Source organism: Desmodus rotundus, chromosome 10 (genome assembly GCF_022682495.2).
Source record: "Desmodus rotundus isolate HL8 chromosome 10, HLdesRot8A.1, whole genome shotgun sequence".
Lineage (NCBI taxonomy): Eukaryota > Metazoa > Chordata > Mammalia > Chiroptera > Phyllostomidae > Desmodus > Desmodus rotundus.
In genome coordinates this window covers 23,659,871-23,684,931 of record NC_071396.1, presented here as the reverse complement: position 1 = coordinate 23,684,931, position 25,061 = coordinate 23,659,871, and the positions used below count along the sequence as shown (strand labels likewise).

Here is a 25,061-nt window from a genome sequence, read left to right as displayed (position 1 = left end):
TAAGTTAAAAAAATAAAAATATGATAAAATGCTCTATTTTCACCACCCAGAGATCACACTGTTCATAGAGTAGGCACGTCCCCCTGCGTTAAGATATGTGCACGCACACAGACACACTTGAAGGTACAGAGGACAATGGAATGGTTGCCCGGTGGGAGGGGGGTGGGGTCTGGGTGCAGGACGGGAGGGGATTAAGAAGTACAAACTGTGGTTACAGAATAGTGACGGGGATGTAAAGGACAGTACGGGAATGTAGTCAGTAATGTAGTAATCATGTGTGGAGCCAGGCGGGTCCTCGACTAATCGGAGGGAGCAGATGTGTTAGACAGTTACATAATAGTGTGTGTCACCTGTAACTGAAAGATGAAAAAACTTAGAAAAGAACACCAAGAGAGTAATATGACCAACTTACACCAATAAATTCCACCCTTAAACAAAATAAACCAGTTCTTAGAAAGATGGCATAGTACCAAAGCTGTGAAAAGAAAGAAATGGAAATACTGAATATACCTCGATCTAGTAAAGGAATTGAATGTAGAATTAAACCTTCCCATAAAGAAAACTCCAGACGCAGAAGGTTTCCAAGGTGAATTATATTCGACATTTAAGGAAGAAGGAACACCAAGCCTACACAAATTCTTTCTAAAAGCAAAGGAGGAGGGAGTGTCGCCAACCCAGCATCACCCTGATGCCGAAACTGGACAAAGATGTAAAAAAAATCTTTACCAACATATTAGCAACATATTGTGTGAAAGACAGTGCATTTAACTCAACAGATGCAGAAACAGCACCCGAAGACCTTCTAGGACTAACAGGTCTCTCCTGTCTGCCTGGTTGGGGTTTGAATACGTCCTGGCCTGGGTGAGCTCAGTTTACAGCACCGCTGGGATTCTCCGCCTTGTCAATGGAGTTCTTTCTACATTTTCTGTAACCAATGGGTGGACTCTTTCTCTGCAGCTCCCTCCTGTCCCTTGCCCCCACAAGTTAGAGCTGGCCTAACCTCCTTGTATTCTGATCTCTCGAGGTCTCATCTCTCCTTGGGTCCTTTCCATCAGCTGCGCGCAGAAAGCACCTTCAGACAGAAGGCTGGGGAGCCCATTGGCCTCCTCTCCACTGGAGACCACAGCTTTTCTCCTGCCTGTTGGCTCATGTCTGAGGACAGCTGTTTCAGATATTTGGCTCGGATTCCTGTTTGTTTACTCTGACACAGTCAGAAGTGAGATTATTCTTGTATTATTATTTATTCATGACTGTATTATTTTCCAAATGAACAACTGTACACCTACTTTTGTCCCACACTGTATTTCTTCAGAATAAAGGAGATTTTTCAAAATACCAAGCTTTTGAATTGGCTGCCTGGAAGAGAAATGCTGGGCAGTGACTTGGGGATGTATAAAGAAATGTTCAAATGGTCAAAAATGCAGACTTCTGACTTGGGAGGGGTATTCAGCCTAGGGAGGTCCTCTGGGAGGCTCCCAGCTGTGAGAGAGAAGCCTCTGGAGTGGATGAAATCACCAAGGAGACAGAAGAGGGAAAAGGGAAAAGAGGGCCAAGGACCTGGTAAAGCATTTATATTGCATTGAGGGGAAGAGCAAGGACGGCAGGGCATAGAACTGAATGGGAAGTGAAGGAGCTTTCAAGGACAGAGCACTGAAAACTGCATCTGGCAAGGGGTGGTGAACACATATTGCGATATACAGATGACGTATTAAGAATTACACACCTGAAACCTATATATAATTTTATTAACCGATGTCACCCCAATAAATCCAATTAAAAACTGTGTCTGGCAACGAAAAGTTCATTTGCAACTGCTCCAAGGTTTCTAGTAAATGATGGGACGTGACCTTGACAGCAAGGGGTTCATGGGCAGTGGGTGCTGAGGAAACGGAGGCAGGGAAAGAGCAGGCAAAAGGAGGGACCTTGGCACAGGTGAGCAGGTGTCCTTCCTCAGGGGAGCCCCAAGCCCGCTCTTGACCAAAGGGAGTCATCTTCCCTGAAGTTCTGCTGTAACTCTAAACTGCTGGGCATTTGGACAATAGAAATTCCTTTCCCACCTCTGCACATGTGTGTTTATTTACCACCTGCCTTCTTCCAGAAGGGGTTCCGGTTGGCCAGGTTTCCAGTCTCTCGTGGAACATTCTGGACTTTGCCTCCCTGCCGTGTCTGCGTTTTGTGCTGCGGAGGATGGCGCAGGTCTATGCTTACATGGCGGGTTTCTGAAGTTGATGCAGGCACGGAAGGAAGCAAGGGGGGTTGTCACGGGAACACTCAGATGCTGTCTTCCCCTCCTAGGGGAGCAGAATCTCAGCAGATGCAATTCTTTTGGGCTCAGCTGCTCCCGCAGATTGCCTGCTAGCTGGCTCAGCCCCGGGTTCAGCCTTAGGTCCCTCCAAAGCCTCACACGTGATGGCTGATGCTGTGTCCTGGCTGCCTGTGGCATCCATCTCCCCTCCTGCGGCACCAGCCCCAGGGGAGGGCCCCGACACGCTGAGGAACCCCATGCCCCAGGTGTGTCTCATGGTGCTTCTTTCTTTTCATTTAAACAGTTATTTAGCTATTTTTATGCAATTTATTTAAACAAAAACAATCCACCCATTGCTCCTGCCCCACCCCCTCTCCCCTCCTCGGGCAAACCCCCAATCTGTGCAGACCAACACCTGTGTCTGGCTTCAGACCTTGGCGACCTTGCTGTCCCTGTTTTAACCTCGGCCGCCCTGTCTGGACAGAGTCTTTGGAGCGGGCACAAGGGTGTCTGAAGAGCGTGTGGTATCCCCTCAGGAGGCACTCAGGCCTCCTGAACAAACTCTACCCTTCAGAGCTTTTTTCCCTGGGAACTTCCCAGACTTCCAGACACAAAGCCCCCTTCCTTCACAGGTCTGCTGAGATGGCTTTAGCTTCGCTTTTAAAATGCCTTCTCAGGGCCTCAGTTTCCCTGTTATCATCATTGGAGGTAGCAAATAAACACTCTCTGAGCTCTAGGGTGCTGTATGAATCAGCTTGGGGGCCATAACCAAGACCACAGCCTGGATGGCTTAACCAACGGAAATTCATTTTCTCACAGTTCCAGAGGCTGCAAGTCCAAGACCAAGGTCCAGCAAGGCCGGTTCCTGGCTTGTAGGCGACCGCCTTCTCCCTGCATCTCCACATGGCAGAGAGCACTGGCGTCTCTTCCCCTTCTCAAAAGGACACCAGCCCTTTCGATCAGGGCCCCACCCCGGTGACCTCATTTAACCTTGGTCACATCCTCAGATGCCTTATCTCCAAAAACAGTCACATTGTGGGGTTAGGGCTTCAACACATGGATTTTAGCGGGGCACAAGCATTTAGTCCATAACAGATGCTATTATTTCCAGGTTGTTTCAAGGAAAAATAGTTTGTATTTTCATACTTCCAACAGGGTGGGGCGGGCAGGCAGGAGGATTGTGGGAAATTCCCTCAGTGAGTAATTGAGGTAGGCATGGTGGCAGACCATTCAACACAAAGACAGGAAACATCATTTTACTGATATCCCCACCAATCCTGAAGTGTCTGTGTTGGGGAGGAATGACGTGAGGGGACAAGGGTCGCTGACCTGAAGTCAGGGTTCTTAGTCTCTGGGGCAGGAGGGGTCTGGGACCTCCCTGAAGTTGGGTAGGAAATGTGTGTTGAGGCACGAGCACATTTTTTTTTCCGGGGGAGATAATCCATAGTTGTAATCGCTCCTCAGGGCTCTAGACCGGAACGCGATGAAGAGCTAGACTCCCGCAAACCATGCAGACGCTCTGCCCAGTGAGGCTGTTACACATGTCCATGGATTTTTCTCGGGTTCCTGAAGTAGCCAGTGCATGTGTGGAAATAGGAAACGTGATGTGATTGAAGGCTGCATGGAGACGCAGAACATGCAGTTGAATCTCCACGGCACAGAAACAGATCTCTGCTGAGTGCAGACTCTGGCCTCGTTGCTGAGGACGCCGCAGCAGTGCGGAAAACAGGCCCAAATCCCTCCCCTCAAGGAGACTGCTGTCTGGTGGGGGTGAAACAGAAATGGAAACTGGAGAGGACGTGAGATGGCGTAAGTGCTAGAGAGAAAAATAAGAGGAGGTGGGATGGTGGGATGAGGAGTGGAGACGGGGTGGGATGTCAGGAAGGCCTAGCTGCAGGGAGCCTGCAGGGGAGGGCGGAGCTTGTAAATATCTGGGGAGGACTGGCCCAGCAGAGGAAGGAGGGAGGGGCAAGTGCAAAGGCCCTGAGGCCAGAGATTGTGGCAGTGTTTCTGGGGGCCATTAAGGTAGAGCTAGTCCAGCTTGCAAAGGTAAAGCAGCAGCTTCTGGCCATTTATCTTTGGGGTCTGATGAACGGTGGCTGGGAGGCACACCCCCACAGGCTCTTGGACTAAACTGTCTGGAAGTAGGTGTGCCACCTGTCCCCACAGGGTCACCCACTCTGGGATACTCCAGCCGCCAGACCCACCCATGATCCAGAACTTGGGCCGATTCAGGGTGAGAGGAAAAGAAAGACACGCTCCTTGTGGAATATTTAGAAAACACACAAGAGTGAAAACAAGCACCGTGGATCTTGGATGCACACGCTGACTCCTCAGCTTCAGCCTGTGGGGCCGATGGAAGAATCATTATGCAGGGCCATTGGCAGCCAGCCCAAGGAGCCCACTTTCTTTCTGCTTCCAAAACAGCTGCCTCATGCAGCTCTCCGCGACCTCCTGAGCTATTGTTAATGCAAACAGACGCCTGATTTAAAAGCCACTCTGCAGTCATTGCTCTGTGGTGTCCTCGTCCTCAAGGACACTCCTGGACAGGCAGCGCAGTGGGTGTGGCCAGTTCAGTCCCACAAAGTCGGAGGCCTCTCTTGTCTCCATGGGCTCTGGGTGCTCGCACCCCACTTGTGTGCTGAGGGCTCAGACCCTGTCGCGTGGGGATTGGTCTCATCCTAGCAGCCAGGCTGTTTCCACCTGAGGTGCATGAGATCATTATCTAACAGCAGGCCACAGGGGAGAGCACTGCCCAGGCTCCCAAAGTGATAAAAGACCCCTTCCTTGACGAAAAACCAGTTAGCATAAAAAGGCCATGACTATAAATGACAATTCTGGTCAACATCTAGCCGAGCTATAAAAATTGTACGTGGGAATAGGAGTGTGCAGAGAAAGAGAACATTCTGGCAATCCAGAATGAGGGTTGTTTTGACTTGGGAGACTATCATTGTGATGGAAATAGGAGTGTATTTCTTTGCCTCCCTAACATAACCGTGTTCTAACTTTAAGGAGGCTCAGGCATCCAAGCGATACATAGCAGTTGTTGAAATACTGTTGTATTTCGTTAGGCTGCTACAAGCGGATATGAAGACTTCGTGCATAACACAGTCTGCCCCATCCTCTACCTCCAGGAAAACAAAAAACAAAAAACCCCGAAAACCCCAAACAGTTCATATTGGGAATTTCTCCTCTCAGGACACAAGGAAGCTGTTTCTCCTCTCAGGACACAAGGAAGCTGGGGTTTATTGTTTGTTTTTTGTAAATTCTGGATTTGGACTTGGAAAAGAATGACGGGGTTGTGTCCGAAGCATGGGTCACTAGCTCTGCTTGATGTGTGGCCTCATCTCCAAGCAGCCGCACAGAAGAAGCAGCGAAAATCAGCCAAAAAGAAAAACAAACAAACAAAATGGTTGAGAGATGTTTTCTTAGTCATTCTGTGTGTTTGTCCTGCCTGCTGGCCCCACACATTTGCTACTCATGGTATATAGTGTTTACAAAGCATCTTAGATTCCCAGCAGGCCTGTGTGAGGTGGTGTCCCCACGGGAAGCTCCAACCCATGGGAAGCCACTGCCGTGGCCTATGAGGTGTGGATGGAGGATGGGCCGGGCCAGTGGAAGCTGATCCACAGGTTAGGTCTGCACATTAGAAGGGCTTGGTCCATCCCAGGCCCCTGCAAGCAGCAAGAGCAAAGGCTTTTTTATGGTTACAACATCAGCTCTAGAACTTTCCCTGGGTTCATGCACTCATACCACACTTGAGATTTACTCGGGGCCTTATATTTAATGTAACCTTCTGGAAAAATACAAAAACCTGATGGGCAAGCAAATATTCCTGTTTGCCTCTGGTCTTCTTTGCCCCCTCATCTCAGGTGGTACCACGCGCTCAGTGGTGTGTAAGGACTGCGCAGTGCTGGTTTCTCCTGAACCGGCTCCTCCCTTCCATTCTGATTAAGTGACCGGTCCTCTGGCATATTGGGACCGGCAGACATGTGGGGGTTCTCTCACCCACCTATGGGGGCTGGGGGTTAAGCTGGTGCTGGAAACACTCTTGACCCCTTTGGTCCTACAGCCAAACTCAGGGCCTGAGTCACCACATATCATGGTCCCAGGAACAGCCCAGGGTCTTATTTGGGGTTCAGAAAAGATATTCCAAAGAGTAGGAACCTAAAAGTGTGGCAATGTCATTTGGCATGGTTGGAGACTATTGTCATTTAAACTGAGCTCTTCCCTCTACAGCTGTTCCTAGCTCCCCCAGCTTGCCAAGAGTCTTCAATCTCTTGATTTCCTCCATCTAAGCAAATAAGGGGCTTCCAACTAAGCCTAAACTGGGCTTTCCAACATGTTAGCACACAAGCATGCTCAACACGCCACTCACAGGTGCACACACCTGCAGGTGGGTTGGCCAGATTTGATGGAAGGGTGCTGGACTTGCAGACCAGCACCCCTGCTTAAGAGCTCACGTGTGTCCAGGGCATGGTCAGAGCCATGGAAAGAGGAGCCACAGGCGGTGTGAAGTGGATTGTTTTGAGGAAGCTCTTTGCAAGATTCTGGGCGCAGGCCACCTTGATTCAGGGCTCAGCTGAGAACGTGTGACAGAGTTGGGAGAAGGGGCATCCTCCTCACGTTTACAATGGGACACAGCCCCTGGGGCTGAGAGACTAGCAGGAGATGGTATGTCTTTCGGTGCCGTGGAGGTTCTTCGGTTTCGGGAACACTCAGAGATGGGGCCCCAAGAGGGCACTAACAGTGGGGAGAAAGGGCTGCAGCATCCCTGTACAGTCCCCGATGACTCTGGCAACTGATGAGTGGAGGACCCTGTCAGGGGCCAGAGAAGAAGGTTTTGAGGTATGAGATGGTGCCTGATGGTGAGCACAGGTCGGTCTATCTATCCCTCCATCCGTGCATCTGTCATCTATCCATCTAGCCAGCCATCAATCATCTATTGATCGACCTACCTATTCATCCATCCATTTATCATCTATTACCCATTTATCTGTCATATATCTATCATCCATCTATCTACCTACCTAGCTTTCATCTCTCTCTCTCATATCATATATCTCTATATCTACCATGTCTGTCCTTCATCTGTCTTCCTATTTACCACCTATCTTTGATCGGTCAGGGGAGATCAGCTGAGGATCTTGCTGGTGAGCATGTGGAAGTAAAAGCAGCATTGTAGGGATGCCAGAGTGTCCTCTCTCATTGGTGAGGAATTTGACAACCCTTTTGCAATGTGGCAAATAGGCCTAAGCCTGACTGGTGGAGGAAGCCTGTGCCTTACAGGTGACCCCCAACCACAGGGAGGCCATTAGAAAAACAAGCAAGGAAGGGTTGTTTATAGAAAACAGAATTCACTGCACCCTGGGTAATATTGGCAGGAAGCTAGCAGCAGCACATGGCAAGGTGCCCACAGCTGGGCTTTTCCCAGCCTCTTCTCTCACATGTCACAGGAGACTGCTTGCTAGAAGACAGCCTCCGCTGGCACCACTCCACTGTTTGCACTCGGTCATTTATCCCCATCCCCTCGAGCCAGCCAGACGGCTCTGCCGCCGGCGGCCATGTTGTCATGCTGTCTCGTCTGGACCAGTGCCAAGGGCTCTATCTACGCTGGTGTATCTTTCCTGAAGGATAAAAGGAAAAAAGAGCAGGCAAAATATGTGTGCTTTTCATGGGGCAGCCACAACACTGCAGAAAGTGAATTCATTCACCTAAAACAAGAACCAATCCAAACACGGAACCAACAGAAGCCCAGCAAATGTTGAAGGTAGAAAAGAAGATGAAGCAGACTCCAAACCGGCAATCGTCAGGGCAGGAAATCACCTCCCATGGTGGTCCTCTTGGGTCTCCAGGGACTGAATCTTCTCCACCCTCTCCCTGATGGTGATGATGGGCACCGTAGGCCCATTCCTTAGTGTCTCTCCCGGCTCTCCTAGAGAGCTTTCCTTCACCCAGGCCCTAGAAAGCTCAAACCCACACTTCCCAGGCTTGGGGCTCCAGATGTGATGGGATTGTCTGAGCGAAGTCCTTTCTGGAAGGCCTGACTTCAGAGCTGAGTTACCTAAGGCAAGAGGCTGGACACAAAGCAGGCAGCTCTGAGATACGACATGGTGGCAGAAAGATCATGGTCGTACAGGGTGCAGCCACGGCCCACTCAGTTTCCTGATTTCCTGGAGGTGGCTTTCTCCTGAGGCACGAGTGGGTAGCTCCAGAAACAGCAGCTCTGGGGGTGGCGTCCTGGTTCAGCTGGCAACATCACCAAAAGCAGCAGCAATGGCAGCCACTTGGGTGGCCAGTTCTGCAGTGCAACTTTGGGGGTGGTTCCTAGAAGTAGAGGCCCCAGTCTGTTTCCTTAGCTCTCCTAATGGTTTAGCAAACCATTTCAAACCCCCAAAAGTCCTCTGCTTAAACTAGTGAGGGTGCATTGTCTTCTCTGCAACTCGTCACTGGTTAATACAGAGAATAAAATGGATGTGCCGTCTTCGCTCCATGTTGAATAGGATGGCATGGAGGCCCAAGGTAATTTTGGTAAGGTGCTGAACTTATGCAGAATTTGAATGATAAAAGAGAGCTTGTAAACTTTTTACCTTCCTAGTTTCAAAAATTCCCACTAATCTTAATATTTACCCCCTTTTCAGATCCAGGGGGACCTCTCCACAGCAGCTGTCAGAGGGTGTGGGGGGCTGGATGAAAGGAGGTGCAGGGATTAGCCAAAGAACATGTATGCATGACCCGTACCATATGGGGATTGCCTGGTGGGGGTGCTGGATAGAGGCAGGCAAAGGGGGAAAAGTGGGAACAATAGTAATAGCATAAACAATCAAATATAATAAAAAAATAATCATTGCAAGCACAGAAAAAATGCTTTAAATGCTAAACTATGCCGAAAGTATAATCCACACTTAGGTGGTACATCTGTTGGCCACAGAAACATTTTGGGGGCCAATGGGGCCTTGGTGTTCTTGTCACCAACAAAGATCACCGACAGTTACAACTCTTGTCACTCACATAGGTTCTCGAGGCTCAGTTCTTCCCCACGTGTGGTGCTTGGGTCAGGAAGCAATTCAGGTCAAGGGTCCCTTCTTTATGGTCTGCCAGTTCGTTCACATGGTATCCAGACTGAAGGAGGCCAGATAATGGCCCCAGAGAAATCCACGTCCTAACCCCTAGAACCCATGAATACGTCCTGTTTTGTGGCAAAGGGGAATCTAATTTGCAGATGGTATTAAGGTTGCTGATGAACTGACCTTAGGATGGAAGAGTGTCTTGCCCTGTCTGGTTGGGCCCAATGTAATCACAGGGGCCATTAAAAGTGAAAAGGGAGATGAACCGACGGAAGAAGGGTCAGAGAGATGGGACGTTGCTGGATTTGAGGACGGAGGAAGAGAACCACGAGCAAAGAAGTGTCGGTGGCCTCTAGACACTAGAAAAGGCCAGGAAATGGTGTGTCCTCAAGAGCCCCCAGAAGGAATGACACCTTGCTTTTAGCCTGGTAAGAACTGTATCAGATCCTGACCTCTGGGACCGCAAGTAATAATTTCTATTGTGTCAGCCACCAGGTTTGAGAAAATTTGTTGCAGCAGGAGTAGGAAAAGAATACACAAACCTTAAGACTTTCATCCATGCAAAACCATCAAACTCCAAGTGAGCTCACGGCTAAGGAAGCTGTCTCGAGAGAGAGAATCTACAAATAAATTTGCTATTTATGAAAGGGCTGGCCAATGGGAAACCCACGCTTCCCTTCCCTGATTATGAATGAATCTCTTTAATAACTTTGGTTGAATAGAAATGACGTGTGAATGATATGTAAAAAAAATCCTCACAATTTATGATAGATGTATAATTCTACACAAAGCAGTCTCATTTGAGATCCTAGTTCTATAGGATCTATAATAAGATAAAATGATAAACTGTCCTATGTTTAAAAAAAAAATGAAGCCTGGGTCCGTGGTGAGGGGGCACAAATGTCCAACAGAAATTCAATTATGAATTGTTTTGTTCTGACCTACCACATGCAGTATTAAAATGTAGATGCATTTCAAACATTTCACTAGGAGTTCTCAAAGCCCCGTTAGGCCAGCATTCCCTGTTCTCATGGTCCAGGACGCACTCGAACCGCCATTCCTGGAGGAAGGGTCCAGGCATCTGAATTCCCGATGGTGCCTTCCGGAGCTCTGTTCACAGGGCCTGAGAGCAGAAATTTCAGAAGTATTTGTTGGCTCAAAGGCACGTCTGTGACTATCGCTTCATAAGACGTGTGTCTACGCATTAACTCTGGTCTTCAGTACTAAGACATTAACGAAGCTTCACAAGGGGCAGGTACTGGTGGGGGGCAGGAGGTGCTGTGGAGAACGTGGAACAGGAGCATCGCCCACAGAGAGTAAGAGATGCGGCTTGGGCAATGGCAACAGCTGGGAGCCCAGATGGCAAGGAGCCCTGACAAGAGGAGCAAGAGGAGGTGTGGGAGAGGGTGAGGGAGGAGAGGAAGGGCTGGGTTTCTTCCACGCAGCAGGACACAGCTTCTACTCAGAGTGCCCAAGGCTCAGCCCAGGTCCAGAGGAACCATGGAGGTGAGAATGGGGAGCTGGGAATATAAAGCAAAAGGGTCCCCAAACCCTACAGTCTGGCTTCAAACAGCTCTCCACCTACCATATTTTATCCCTTTGAGATTCATGCTCTTTGCACATTGCAACATCCTGAAATGGGGCTGTGTGTTATTAGTGATGGTGTTGTATAATCACTGTCTGGCTTGGTATGAACGGGATGGGTATTCCTGGCGGTAGGACTGGGCCGCTGAAGAGCGTCTATGTCCCAGACAACGAGCAAGGCGACTTGAGGAAGGAATCTAAAAGCTTTGCGTGGAATTGAACTTCAGTGAAAAGCCGTTTATGAACTGATCACTTCTGGTAAGGACATGAAAGCACCAGAATAAAAAAAGAGGGTGGGCCTTAAGGGCTTGGAAGAAGATCCTAGAAACACTTTATAAGAAACACTGCATCACCAGCTTGGGAAGAGCACAGCCAAGGCCTGAGCTATAATGACCTAGAAGAATCAGACTCTGACTGCAAAGAAGTTTGAGGAACATTTTTAACCAGATTATTTCAGTCAGATTTTCCTTTCTATGGGATACGTTAGTATAGATTTTTAGGACAATATATGCCTAAAAGAGTGCTTTCAGTAAGAATAAATTTAAAATTCTAAGAGGTGAAAGGAGTGCCACGGTTTAGTTGGTGACTTCTTTCTTGTCTTTCTTGGTGTTCATAAAATAATGACGCATCTTAAGGTATCTTGGATGTTATAAAATCTAATCATTCTCTCTTCAATCCTGTTCACCTGCTATTAAACCCACTAAAGGAATTTTAAACTTTAGGCATTGTGTTTTTATTTGCAGACATTCTATTTGGTTCTTTTTCAAATACACTGGGTCACTTTTTATAGATTACTGTTGCCTGAAGATATTTTCACATCTGTTTTACTTCTTTATACACAGGGAGCATAGTTGTTTAATAAGCTTCGTCTGGTCATTCCAATATCTAAATACTAAAGGCATATTTGTTCCGTTTGTTGTTTTGCTGTTTGTTTGTTTTCTTATGATGCCTTCCTTCCCTGTGTGCCTGGTCATTTCTGACTGCGTGCTGCTCATTTTTCCCGTGAAAGTGTTTATGAGCCAATGTAGAGGAAACATTTACACAAAAAGGATTTGTGGTTGATTCTCCCAGGCCGCTCCCAGGCATTACCAGCCTAGAACCTCATTAAAATAAATTCGTGGCTCGTGGTTTCCTGTACCACCCAGGCAGCAGGAGGTTACTATGCATTTCTTTGTGAGAGTCAGCTTGCCATCAGACTTCTGAAGGGCAGGTCATTGTTTTCCTTTTCCTTTTCTTTTTCCCTGTGCTCTGCTTGGCACCAAGACAATGTTACCTGCAGTCTCTGAGAGGTGGAAAGTGGGGGTGGTTTTATTTCTGGTTCACATTTACCCCAAAGCCATAGATCCCAGTTTATATGGAGAAAGTGACCTATTAGCCTGCCCACCTGGATCAATTCTGGGCTTTCACTTCTGGCTTCTCATTCTTCAAAGCTTCCAAATCTGAAGCCCCAGCATTCCTGCCTTGGCAAAGAACCAAGGGCCACAGCGGCCTCAGCACTCCTCTTAAGAGTCCAAGTTCCCTTTCACCGGAAGCTTTGGTCTGCTGGGTCTTTCCTATTTTGTCAGTTATTCCATTTTGATAAGGGGATGTTTTGAATATGAAAATGTGGATTGCTTTGGGGAGGAAGGTCAGTTCAAAAAACCTTGGCTGAACTTTCCGTAAGGAGAAATCTCTACATTATTATTGATTTTCTATGTGATGGTACCTCATCCATAGGTACCGTGGCCGTCTATGGGATGGGGTAAGAATTAAAGGCACAGAGGCAAGGTTGCTGCAGAGAAAGAGTAGGTACAAGAGCAAGCCCCTTTGGGGGTTACAGAGTAGATATCACAAAATGGATGAACTCAACAAACCCACGCCTGTACCTCCCTGTAAAGACAGATTTCCTACTATCGTTAGGGGAAAAGAGGCCTGGGTGTTCTCCTCCACCTGTGACTTTGGCCTTGTGGAACTTGGCATCAATCTATAACCTCAGTGTGGTGCCCAGGCAGGTAAGTTGTCCTATTTCCTCACTCTTTCACGGCAGGTCCCTTGACCATACTGTAAGTCTGGGAGGGTGGGGCTATGTCTTCTCCCTCCCTCTCTCTCTCTCTCTCTTTCTTTCTTTTTTTGTATTTCTTTCATAGTCAAAAAGAGTGCTATATTCTTAGAACTGTTGGACAAAAACTTATTGAAAAACAAGTTGGTTTGGTTGATTTTCAGTGTTAACTAAAGCTGCATGTAGATATGCCCTGTGATCCAATAATCTCATTCCTAGGAATATCTCTCCAAAATGCTTATTTATGTTCTAAAAGATATGGATAAGAATGTTTGTAGCAGGACTGGAAATGAGTCACATTCCCAACAGCAATAGAATGGAAAAGTAAAGTCCATTATGTTCACCCAATGGAATACTATACACTTGTGGAAAAGGGCTAAGCTACTGTGATGTGCAAAACGTAGAGGAATCTCACAAATACAGTATGAGCACAACACATTAGAAATAAGAATGTCCACATAACATGGCCTCATTTGGATAAATTTCAAGAAAAAGCAAAACTACTTTGAGGTATTAGAAGTTAGGGCTGGGTGGTGAGGGGGCAAGAAATGACTGGGAGACGGGCAGGGGAGGGCTCCAGGTTCTCTTTCTTATTTACTTTTCTGTGTACTATTATGGTTTCTCTGCTGTTCTGACTTTGTGAGTGTTTATCAAACTGTATATTTATGATCTGTGTACTTTATGTATCTTTTATTTTAATTAAAAATTTCAAAGTTATAACACAGAGTTGAATGTTATTTTTTGTCCTAAGAAAAACTATGTTCAATTTTTGTTTTTTTTAATGTATTTTTTTTTAGATATTATGTATTTATTTTTGGAGAGAGGGGAAGGGAGGGAGAAAGAGGGAGAGAAACATCAATGTGTGGTTACCTCTTACACACCCCTTACAGGGGACCTGGCCTGCAACCCAGGCATGTGCCCTGACTGGGAATTCAACCAACAACCCTTTGGTTCGCAGCCAGTGCTCAATCCACTGAACCACACCAGCCAGGGCTGTTCAATGTTTAGATATACAAAAGTACAAAATCCTCCTCCAAATGTCTCTTGGGCTCTGTGGGAGTTAACGCTGGGGAAGCACCACCCCAACTCTAAAAATCAGCACCAGGGCCTCATATCACCGGGCAACTCAGAGTGATTCCAGAGAATCGTGAAAGAGAAACACATCCGTTTGCAAACCCACCAAAGACTCCCTCATTATTTTACTTTCCCCACGTGAATCTGGCCATGTTTTATTCATTGAAAATATAGATTTTTATTGTTTGCCCTTCCTTCTCTGTGCGGGCAGTGATTATGGTGATCTGTCACCAAAATCCAGCCTCCATCCCTTGGGGGGAGGGCTTAGTCTCCCTCCCCCCATCCCAGCCTGTCTGTCTCTGCCAGCTGCTCTTCCCAGTCCCCTGAAGAGCCCAACTGCTGGGAGACAACCAGCAGGGGCAAGGGGAAGGGGCTTTTGTTTCCCATTGTTCCGAGGAGTGGGTCTGGGTAGAAGGATGGTGTTAAAAGGGAGGAAAGGACATTAAAAATGCACATGGATTATCCATTGGTTTGCTGCTCAGAACCCAATTTCTCTGTAAAGAGAATGATTCGATTCATCCTCACGTCTTTGCGGATTGCCAGCGGCGCACCTGTGGCCCTGCCAGGGTGGTGTGTGAGCACGTGTGAAGGACAGGACGGGAGAGTAGGGAGGACAACCAGAATTGGGGCGACTTCAGGAAAAACTAAGCAAAATTTTAAAATCCAACCACAGATAGTCGTCTCAACTGAGACAATCATCTCAGTTATGGTGGTGCTGTGTTTTCATTTTTGCTCAGCAAACCTCTTTTCAAAAGCGTTCTATAAATAGTGGAAAAGATTTGGAAAGGGGACTGGGGGTATCGAGGGTGGGTGGGTGGTTGGTAGTAAATGGAACCATTGACTTAATGGCAAATGTTCTCCCGTTTATCAGATGGAAAAGCCTTTGGAAACCCTTGGGAAAAAGTGACTCAGGCTCCTGGCCTTCCAGCTCAGCCCTGACTCACAGAGAGGGCAAATCCAGATTTTGAAGGGCTGAAAGCATATAAAACTCAGGGGACCCTCATTTTTAAAAAAAGAATAAAAAATTATAATTACAAAACTGCTAAGTCCCTTTTCAGGGCCTTGGAAAGATTGGAGAAAGTGAGGGAGGTTGAAGACTTAGCTTCATTAGTGCCGTAGTAATGCCTTCACTCACACAACACTTACATTATCGATGGGGAAAATTCTACGCTGTGTTGTACTACATATCATTGCATATAAAGTAAATGGATCGTCTAGGATGAATTTGAAGACAGAGTGTGTCATGTAGTATAAGAGGTGGTAATATACAGATGCAGACAGAGTAAATACCCTAACCAACTAACAATTATTTCTTAACCCCACCATTTCCAAAACAGCATAACACCAGGACATAGCAAGGAAAAAAGAAAAAGCTCTTAGCAGCCAACATGAAAGTCACAAAATCCAGGGTTTTTTTTATTTTATCGAAAAGCCCCAGGGCTGTGTGCTGTATGAGGCATGCACCTTGCTTGGAGGCTTAGGAAGAGCCCCCTTAACCTCACCTATTTTGATGCCTTTCTAATCATCTAGAACACCTGGTTCCTGGTGCCCACAAAGGAGCCTTCCTGGATTCTCTGGTCTCCCTCACTCCCACTATGAACTGACGTCTTAGTCCCAAGGCTCCTCTCAGATTTGCCCCTGCCCCTTCCTCAATCTGTGCATATCCTGGGCCTGACCCTTCTCATATCTTATCCTGCTTCTTTAAAGAACATCCCCGGGGACTCCGGTTTCCATTGTGCCCCACCCTCCACGTTGCTGCTGGTGGCAGAAGTGAGGGGAGGGTTTCCTGGGTTGGTTTCGATGTAAAATTCAAAGATTTTAAGTCATTTAAAAGTATTAATCCAATGACTAACCCCGTTTGGGTTTTAATTTTTATTTTTATCAAAACAAAAGAAAAACATCATTTTGCTGGCATATGTTAAGGGCTATGGGAATAACATTTTCTGAAATTTTTATTTGAAAGGAAATAAGGCTGGCGGGAAATATCTCATTTAAAAGTGCCAGAGAAGTGGCCCAAAGGTCCACTGATGGATAAATGGGGAGATAAAATGTGTTCCATCTTACAATGGAATCTTACTCAGGTTTATAAGACAGGAAATTCTCACACAGGCTGCAAGGTGGATGAACCCCGAGGGCATTGTGCTGAGTGAAATGAGCTGGTCACAGAAGGACAGACACTGGATGGTTCCACTCCTAGGAGGGACCAGGAGGAGTCCAACTCGCAGAGACAGAACGTGGAAGAGGCTCGGAGGGGAGAACACAGGGAGTCCATGTTTAACGGGGACAGAGTCTCAGTTTGGCAAGACGAACGCCTTCTGGAAACAGATGGTGGTGGCGGTTATACAATAATGTAAATGCCACTGAACTGTACAGTTGAAAATGGTTGAAATGGTACATTTTTATGTTACCTAAGTATATTATACCACAATTGTAAAAGTTGCAAGAGGGTTTTGTAGCCACAGTCCCTACTGCCTCCTTGCTGAGGGAAGCTTTCCAAAAACAATTCCTTGCAGGCTCAGACTTTCCCAAAGAAAACATCCTCAAACATGGAACATTTCAGACACGCACTTCTCTCTGGTTTGGGGGACATCAAACTGTGGTGAACCTTGTTTAAACTGCAGAAAGAGTCAAAAGACTTCTCCTTTCAAGTGATCAAGAAGTAACAGGACCCCTGAATCTGGTTCAGCCTCAGAGACACACACAGGATCCCCCCAGGGGGCGGCTCCCTTTCCGCAGGAGTAAATCCACGCAGGCAGCGGGGAGCCTGCAGACTCCAGGGACACAGCTGTGTGCTCTGAGATTTCAAAGGCCTGCTTCTAGTGGTGGCAGAATGACGGCCACTTCCTTCTCCCCGACCCCAGCCATAAATCCGGGTCAGGGTTAATTGCACCCTGCCCCTCCAGCTACCCCAGGGAGCTCGTTGGTGGCAGGCATGACACAACGCAAGGTGTTTTTGCAGCCCCCACCCATCTGGCTCTGCCCTGGTCACTTCGCACGCACACCTCCGCATCTGAACCACACAGAGACTAGGCAGCCTGCGACCCGAAAGAGTGAAAATCCAACCCCTGAGTTGTAAACCCTGGCCGCTCTCTGCTTACGCTTCTCCCAGGCCTGGGGAGCAGCTACTCTGGGAGCATCAGCTCTTCCAGATGGATCACCTGCTGGAACCGGGTGCAGGGTTCTATAATGCGCCCGTTCTGCTGTCCATTTAAAATGACATGATGGTTAAGAGGCCATTATGAAAACCATTACCCATACATATTCATGACACACACAACCATTTACATACATTTCCACCTATAAAATAAGACATGATGGATAATACATATTTTATTATAAAGTAAGAATAGCTTTGGAAATCATGTAAAACTACTTCCTAGTCCAGGTCAAGGTTGACTTTTGGGTTATTTGGGGGTGCTTTTCTCTCTTAAAAAAAGTTGTTTTTGCTTTTGTTTGTTTTACAAGTTTGCTTACTTCCAAGGCTGCTGGTGAAACAAATAAAACCTTTGTTGTTTTCCCAGCACAGAATGACTATATGTGCAGAATTATATGTAGAATTGGAGTCATTAGATCTCTCTTGACTCATTTCATACTGCGCCTTGTTCTGTTACCGTCCTACCTTGGTCCTCGTCGGCTTCGGAACTCATGGAACCTGGTCCTCGCCGCGTTTTGATGAGAAGAAAATGTTTCAGCACTCAGCGCTTGCTCGGGACTGGCTACACTTGCTAGAACTTGCATGAGTCACAACGCCACCCTGCAAGAGAAAATGCTTCGTCGGTTTCGGCACTCGTCACAAGTTCTGGAACAAATTCACAACAAGCACCGAGTATTCTATGGGACTCAGGGGTTGCCCAAAGCGCTTTTTTGCTATTCTGATTCTGATGTTACCCTTACCCCCACCCCATCCCCAGTTTGCTCGCTTCACCATTGGAGAACAGGAGAGCGGGAGGGCGGGGCTCACTAGGGCTTGAAAAGTGAATAGTGAAACGTCGGTAGGTGAGCCTTAGAGCTTGAAGATGCCACACTATTTTCCCCTCCTCACTGTGGTAAGTAGTCAAAGCTGGCTCATCTCTCTAAGAAAATGACAGCTAACATTTACTGATCATTTATTAGGAGCTAGTTCCAGGCAGGGATTAAAGTGCTTTATGGATATTAACTCATTTAATTCTCAGAACCTCCCCCATGACGTAAACACACGTATTATCATCTTCACACCTACCTTATAGATGGGAAAACAGGCAGCGAGGAGTTAAGTCTCTCTTCCTTTACTACCCTGCACCCCGCCCCCAAACACACACACACACACACACACACACACACACACCACTGATAGCCATCACTTTCTCTGTCTTCATCCACAGGCCCCCACACAGCAGTTGAGGACTGGGTGTTCAGGGCACTGGGGAAGGCCCTGGGGATAGAGAGCAATGGAAACAGGATGGCCTGTAAGCCCACACGGATTAGTGGGTGAGATGGGGACCCATGCACAATGACAGTCGAGATATATTGAGAAGGCCTGGGAGCAGTGACAAGTTCTTATGGGGCTACAGAGGAGGCAGAGAGGATCTTCTCACACAGACGCTGAGATCTTAGCTGGGTATTAAAATGAAATAGAACTTCAACTGTCCAGAGGGGCCAAGTCAGTAAAGACCTGAAAAGGGGCGTTGCTGGCAGAGAACACAGCATGTGCAGTGGTCGGGAAGCCTGAAGGAACACGCGTTTGCACCCAGGCCCCAACTTTATCCACACGGCAGCAATGGCTGCTTAAGCACAGACACCACAGAGAAGGAAGAGGAGGGACTACGGGTCATCCTCTCTTAATGCAATGTCTTCCCAGCCACCTTTGGACGGGGGAGCCACCAGGGGTGGGCTAGGGATCCAAGAATGACCTGTTGTTGTCTGGTGCCCCTCAGGAAGCGTACACGGACAGAGTACAGCCACGCTGAGCTGAGCAACCAAAACCGGAGCAAGTTATGCTAGTGTTCCTTTTGAGTAGAAGAAATGGTCCGGGGTGGAACCTGGGATAGTAAAGGAAGTGGGTATTGGAGAAGACATTGAGAATTTGGAGAGCAGTAACAGAAAGAACTTTACAGCACAGAGCCAGTGAGGGAAGGCAGCGTGGGCAGAGAAGAAAGCGATAATTTAAGAGTTTTATGGCCGCATCCAGGGCAGGGGATGAGACGAGGAAGGTGACTGATAGCAAGAGGACCAGGCGACAGCACTGACAGGGCCACGGAGACCAGGGGACCAAGAGTTGTGACCTTGGCCCAGGATCTAGAACAGGAACAGCAACTGGAAGTGAGCACACTCGCGGTCGAGGGTGCCGGGGGCGTGTCTGACCACTCTCCCAGAGGTGCCCCAGGTGACTGTGGGAGAAGCAGGTGCGGCTCCCTGCGATGGCCCAGCGCCATGCCAGAACTCTGACCCAGGCAGGCAGGGGTGTCTGCGCTGGACCCCTTTGTCATCCTCGCTCTTCATCCTCAGTAACTCGGCACCTCTCTTCACAGGAATGTACTCCAACTGTATCTATCCACAGATGTTTCCAATGAATTCACTCAAATTCTTACATTCCCATTAACTTGTTTGTTTAATCATTGCACTTATTGAAATACGTATTAACCAGAGAATCGAATGGGTTGAGGTTTGTTCACAGCGGGGGACCGTTGATAATGGGATGACATTCATCAGGGCCCATCTGGCAGCCAACTGGGAGGGGCTGGGGAGCACAGGGAGAGAAGAAATGGAGGCTTGTTTTCCCTGGAGCGGACAAGGGCCTCTATCCACTATCTTCCCAGCCACACAGTGGGGAAGGCGATGCTTAGAGTACGCATGCCCAGACCCTTCAGCGACCCTGCGGGTGTGCGTTTTTCCTCACAGCCTTCCACCAGTGTGGGTCGGCGGTGCAACATTGCTACTGTGGGAAGTGCTGGCTGCAGTTTTGAATGTGGGTTGTCACCTCTGCCTGCAAAGTGACACCAACCAAGGGAGAGCTCTGCTGTTAGACTCCAGTATTTATTTAGCAAACAAGCCAGGGTACACAATCATGGGATTAGCTGAGCTCCTCTGCCCTGCAGGAAAAGGACAGGACAGCGGCTGGGAAGGAGTGTCCTCAGGGAAGCAACCCTAGGCATGACCCACGACGGGGCTGTCCCATTAGGGTACACTGCAAAGCCATCGTTGACATTCTGCCGCACGCTGTCATGCCTGTTGGACCCCAGTGACTTGCTCACTCTTTCAGAAAGGTGTGAAGTGGTGTAGCTGAGGGAGGCAGTAACACTGACCAGATGGACCCGTCACTCCAGAATCGTGGGAATGCCTGAGAAGTGTGGATGGGCGGTACTTCCAGAGGGGGTGGAGGCACACGGTGACTAGTTAGCGCCTCTCTAAGACAGACTTCAGGATGCATGAAAACCCATGTGGTACATTATCTCTCTTTCATGCCAGCAACAATGCCAACAGAGAACTTCATCATGGGTTTCCTGGGCTTTCCAAGCACAGGAATTCTGCACGCTAAGGAGAAATGAAAGGGCAGGGAGAAACATGCTAAACACACATTTTCAGAGGCAAAAGCTTGCTGACTTAGGATTTTCAGTAACATTTTGGTCAGTTCATCTTTTATCTCAGAAGCTTCATCAAAGAGCCTGCTTCTCGCTATTAAGCATGTCTTATTTTCTCTCTTCTGATTCTTTGACTTCTTGGGGCCTTGTTGAGCCTGGAGGGACTGCGCGGGCTAAGGTTAGCCAGTTCCTGGAAAGAGTAAACTCACCTGAGAGCACACCTTTCACAGGCAAACCAGCCCGCCCCCCTTCTTTGGGCTCTCACACTCAGAGCCACTGTCCCCCCACCCCGATCACCCAAGGCCAGGGACCAAACAAGCAGGGATAGCCCTATGCCCCAGAGCCCTGAAATTATTCCCACTGACTGATCCTGAGCCTGCTGGCCCTGCTTCACTTGTTCCTTCCTGAAAAAAACACAACAAAGCCTTGTGTCCTCATTGCCCCCTCACTTCCTCTGCCTCCTGACAGACCCTGGGGCTTCCCCATGTGGCCCCTCCCCCCACGGCATGGGGCACCTCATCCCCTTGGAAACGGAGTAACAAACTCCCGGGTCAGCCAGTGGCTGTCATCTCCTGATCTGTTGGCCTCACCACACCTGAACAGTAATCAAACCCACATCTTAACACGCTCCCTCCCAGTGCAGCTGACCCAGGGAGGGTCACCACCGACTGAGACCCAGCACCCCTCCCGTGCTGGGTCCTGCCCGCCCTGCTCCCTGCGCCCATCCCTCGCCCAGTCTCTTCATCCACGTGTTCTCCCATCAGCCATTTGAAATAAGAAGTTCCTCCACATCCCCTGATAAAACCAGATGCAATACTACGAGAAATACTGCCTTTCTCCTGTTCCAGGTTATGAAGGAGATGGCTTTCACTGGGGTCGCGTGAGACACCTGGAGCAGCCGGGCAGGTTGGCCGACTTTCAACACCCTGGGAACTGGGTGGACCACAGAGGGCAGGGCAGAGCAGAGAGCTGGACCTGGGCGGCAAGTCCCTGGGAAAGCCTCTCTGTCTTGTAACCCAGTTCACGTTCAGATGGCTGACTGTGACTACTCCTCTGCCAGGCCACAGGTTCAAACGAAGAATGTGATTGCACCCTGGCTGGGTGGCTCCATTGGTTGGAGCATTGTCCTGTATACCAAAAGGTCATGGGTTCGATCCCCAGTCAGGGCACATTCAATGTTCCCCTCCCACATCAACTTCTCTCTCTCTCACCATTCCTCACTGTCTAAAATCAATAAACATATCCTTGGGTGAGGACTTTTTTTAAAAAAATGAAGAATATGATTGCAATAACAAATCTCTACTAGTTATTTTTTTAAAATCTCTGTGATTTTTCTTGTGTTCTCACATCTGTCTTAAAATCTTTTCTTTACATTAGAACCATCCATTCCCGTCCAACAGGGTTGGGAAGGTAAAGCAGGTGAGTGATGGGTGAAGAAATAAACGAGAACACAAGGACTCTGTAGCAGTTTTTAGACTGGAGGAGTCGGTCACACTGCTATGAGACCAGCGACTGGACACGGGCCATCTGGCCGGCCACTCCACATGACACCTGGCTAAATGGCCTCAAGCTTCCACCTCAGGGGTGAGGGAGGCGGAGGGACTCCTGACGCCATGGATTATCTGGCCCTGGAAGGTGGACAGGGCCTTCCCTCGGGTGCCTGTAGGGTGGTTAGTGAAACGGAAACTTCTTGATGCTCATCTCAGGGGGAACGAAGGGGTTGTCAGCGAGGAGCAGCCCTGGGGCAGGTGAGAAAAGGCATTTGTGTATCTCTGTGTGTGAGGCTGATTTGTGAAATTGCTAGTGAATCCACTCCCCGCAGGAAGTCCACCAGCTGTGGATCTTCCCGCAGAGCCCCCCAGGCTTCACTGAACCCGCTGTTTGCCTGGGGCCAGCTGTTTTCCCTTCTCCCAAGGGACTAACTTCCACACGGTGAGGTGTTACCACGCATGACCAGACGACCAGTGTCAGCTACCACTGTCCCACCACGTGCGGTGTGGCCCGATTTCTCCTGAGGTTTGTTTTCATTGGATGACGTTGGTTTGTCTCAATGGCAAATTCAAACCATGTGCGAAAGACAGAACTTGTGAACTTTGAGTGAGGAGGGGGTTTGGGAAGAGATCACCTGTAACTTTTCCTTTGTACCCCTCCAGCACAATATCAGTCAGACGGAGCCTCTGTTCTTTGTATTAAGCACAGAATGGCTGCTTGGTGTAGTAACTGAGGAAGCCCAGGGAGGTTCATCAGGGTCAACGACAAGGTCGTAATTTAAAGCACGGTGGGCTCTGAAGTGGCATTTGTCTTCTCTGCAAAATCATGATAATGAACCGTCAATTCCCAGCATCTGTAAGGCTGAAACGTCACAAGTCCCCGTATCGCCCCCTCGTTTCTTCCGGGTCGCGCGGCCGTGCCCACTGCATCATCCCTCTGCGGGCCAGCACAAGCGATCCGAAGGACTAATAGACCCGTTCCCTGCTCCCCGGTGCATTTTATCTTGTTCAAAAGAAAACACAGAAATTCTGGAGAGAGATTTCACTGTCGTATGAATGGTAGAAACTGTAAATCTGAGTGTAATAAATCACAGGGCGGAAGCTGGAAAGCTGCCTTCGGGTTCAACTGCCTGAAGCTGGGCTGAGACCGTGCCCGGCAAACATGCTCCTCCCTCTCTGCCACATTCTGGAAATGACACCTCGTTTCACCAGTCTGGCATCTGGGGCCCTTCTGGACATCGTTTTCCACCCCCTCTGTACCTAAGCCGCTTCCTGCTTGTCCTGTTCAATCTACCTCAAAGACATCTCGTCAGTCTGTCTCCTGCCCCCCACCTGGGGCCAACCTCTGCTTTCGCCTCACTTGCTGCAGGCGCCTGCTAAGGTCTCCAGCTTCCAGTCACTTTTTCTCCAGCAGTGAGCAGGATCCGTAACTCCTAGCACATTCTGGAAGGCATGGTGTGGTCTCACCCCTGCTTCTCTTTCCAGTTGCTTCTAAACTGACCACACTCCAAGCACCCAGGTTCCTGTCATTTCCTCCACATGCCAAGGTCTCCCCGCCTTGGGGCTTTGCACCTCTCTTCCCTTAGTCCCTGCGTCCTCCCTGGACGGCTCTTCCTCATCCTCCAACTGACAGGTCAAATGTCACATCCTCAGAAAAGTGTCCCCTCATCTTATCCCCCAGCTTAAATCTGGTTCTCTTGCACCAATCTTCTACCGCACCCTTCATTAGGGTCATTGAAGGCATTAGCACAACTTGTACATCTTTTTTACTGGACGAGTGTTTGTTTAGTAGCGCCCTACCACCCGGGACCAAAGCCACAGCTCATCGTTCATCAGCGTTTTCACAGCGGAAGGAGCAGTATACGTGTGGGAAGATTCAGGTGAGATTGTAAACAGGTGTTTTTCCCACCCTTCAGGATGTAGCCTGTGAGCAGGGAAATGGCATGGCAGAAAAGCATCATAAAGAGAGCATATCATAAAGAGAGCATCATAAAGAGACAAGGCGAGCCCTGACCGGTGTGGCTCAGTGGATTGGGCGCCGTCCGACAAACCGAAAGGTCGCCGGTTCAATCCTGGGCCCGGCACACGCCCGGGTTTCGGGTTCCACCCCCAGTCAGGGCATGTACCAGAAGCAACCAATTGATGTTTCTCTCCCTCTCTCTATAAATAAATGAATATCTAAATAAATAAGCAAACAAATAAAGTTTTTAATTTTTTTTAAAAAGAGAGACTAAGCGAGCTGTATGGACCCAACTGAGGGTAAGCTAGGGCCAATTAGGGACTATTGGGAGTTTTGGCAAGTGGTAAAGAAGACCTGGGCCTGGGTAGCCGGGGTGTCCAAGAAGGGGAGGGTGTCATATGTGCTGAGTGGAGACGACAGGGAGCGATTCGAGGAGAGGTGTCGGGCAGATAGAGAAGTGGGAGGGTGGGGGCTCGGAAGGGAACCAAACGAAAGCACAAGATTTACAGGACTTTTAAAAAGCCTCTAAGGGTCACCTTTTTCAGGAGTTTAGAAACTCTCTCAACATCCTTTGCAATTTTTCCATTAATTTAGGGGCGTTTAAGAAGATTTCAGGTGTAACTCACCAAATGGTGGAGACGTCAGGAAAAAAGACCCGTGGCTGACTGGGCAGGCACCAGCGGCAGCTCACGGAGACCTTGGGCAGATCTGGGCCCTCAGCGGGGCTCCTCCAGCTCACAGGTGGTTCCTGCTCCGCCCTCGTTAGCGTGTGTTGAGAGCTGCTGCTGCTCTCGGCGTCTCCCGCTTTGAGAGGTCCTTCTGACACCTTCAGGCAGGAGGACGGCTCCTCCCGTGTCAGGGCCCAGCAGAAGCGCCCCCCAGGGAAGCATCCTCCCGCATCCACTGCAGCGTGGCCTTGTCCCGCAGGCATGTCCTGGGTCTGCACGTACTGTCGATATTTATTAGCTGGTGGTCTTGGTGGAAACTGTTCTCATTCTCAGCCCTGCATCCACCTGTCAAGGCTGGGCACTCGGTTTACTCATTCA

General features: G+C 48.6%; 1 long non-coding RNA gene across 1 annotated transcript in view; it reads right to left on the bottom strand.

Annotated features, from left to right (window-relative positions):
* Positions 1–17,867, bottom strand: part of LOC112306074 (uncharacterized) — an 84,757-nt gene extending 66,890 nt beyond the window's left edge. Inside the window, exon 1 of the long non-coding RNA XR_002974898.4 lies at positions 17,628–17,867. This is a non-coding gene — a long non-coding RNA (uncharacterized lncRNA). The remainder of the gene's footprint in view (positions 1–17,627) is intronic.
* Positions 17,868–25,061: the final 7,194 nt, after the last annotated feature.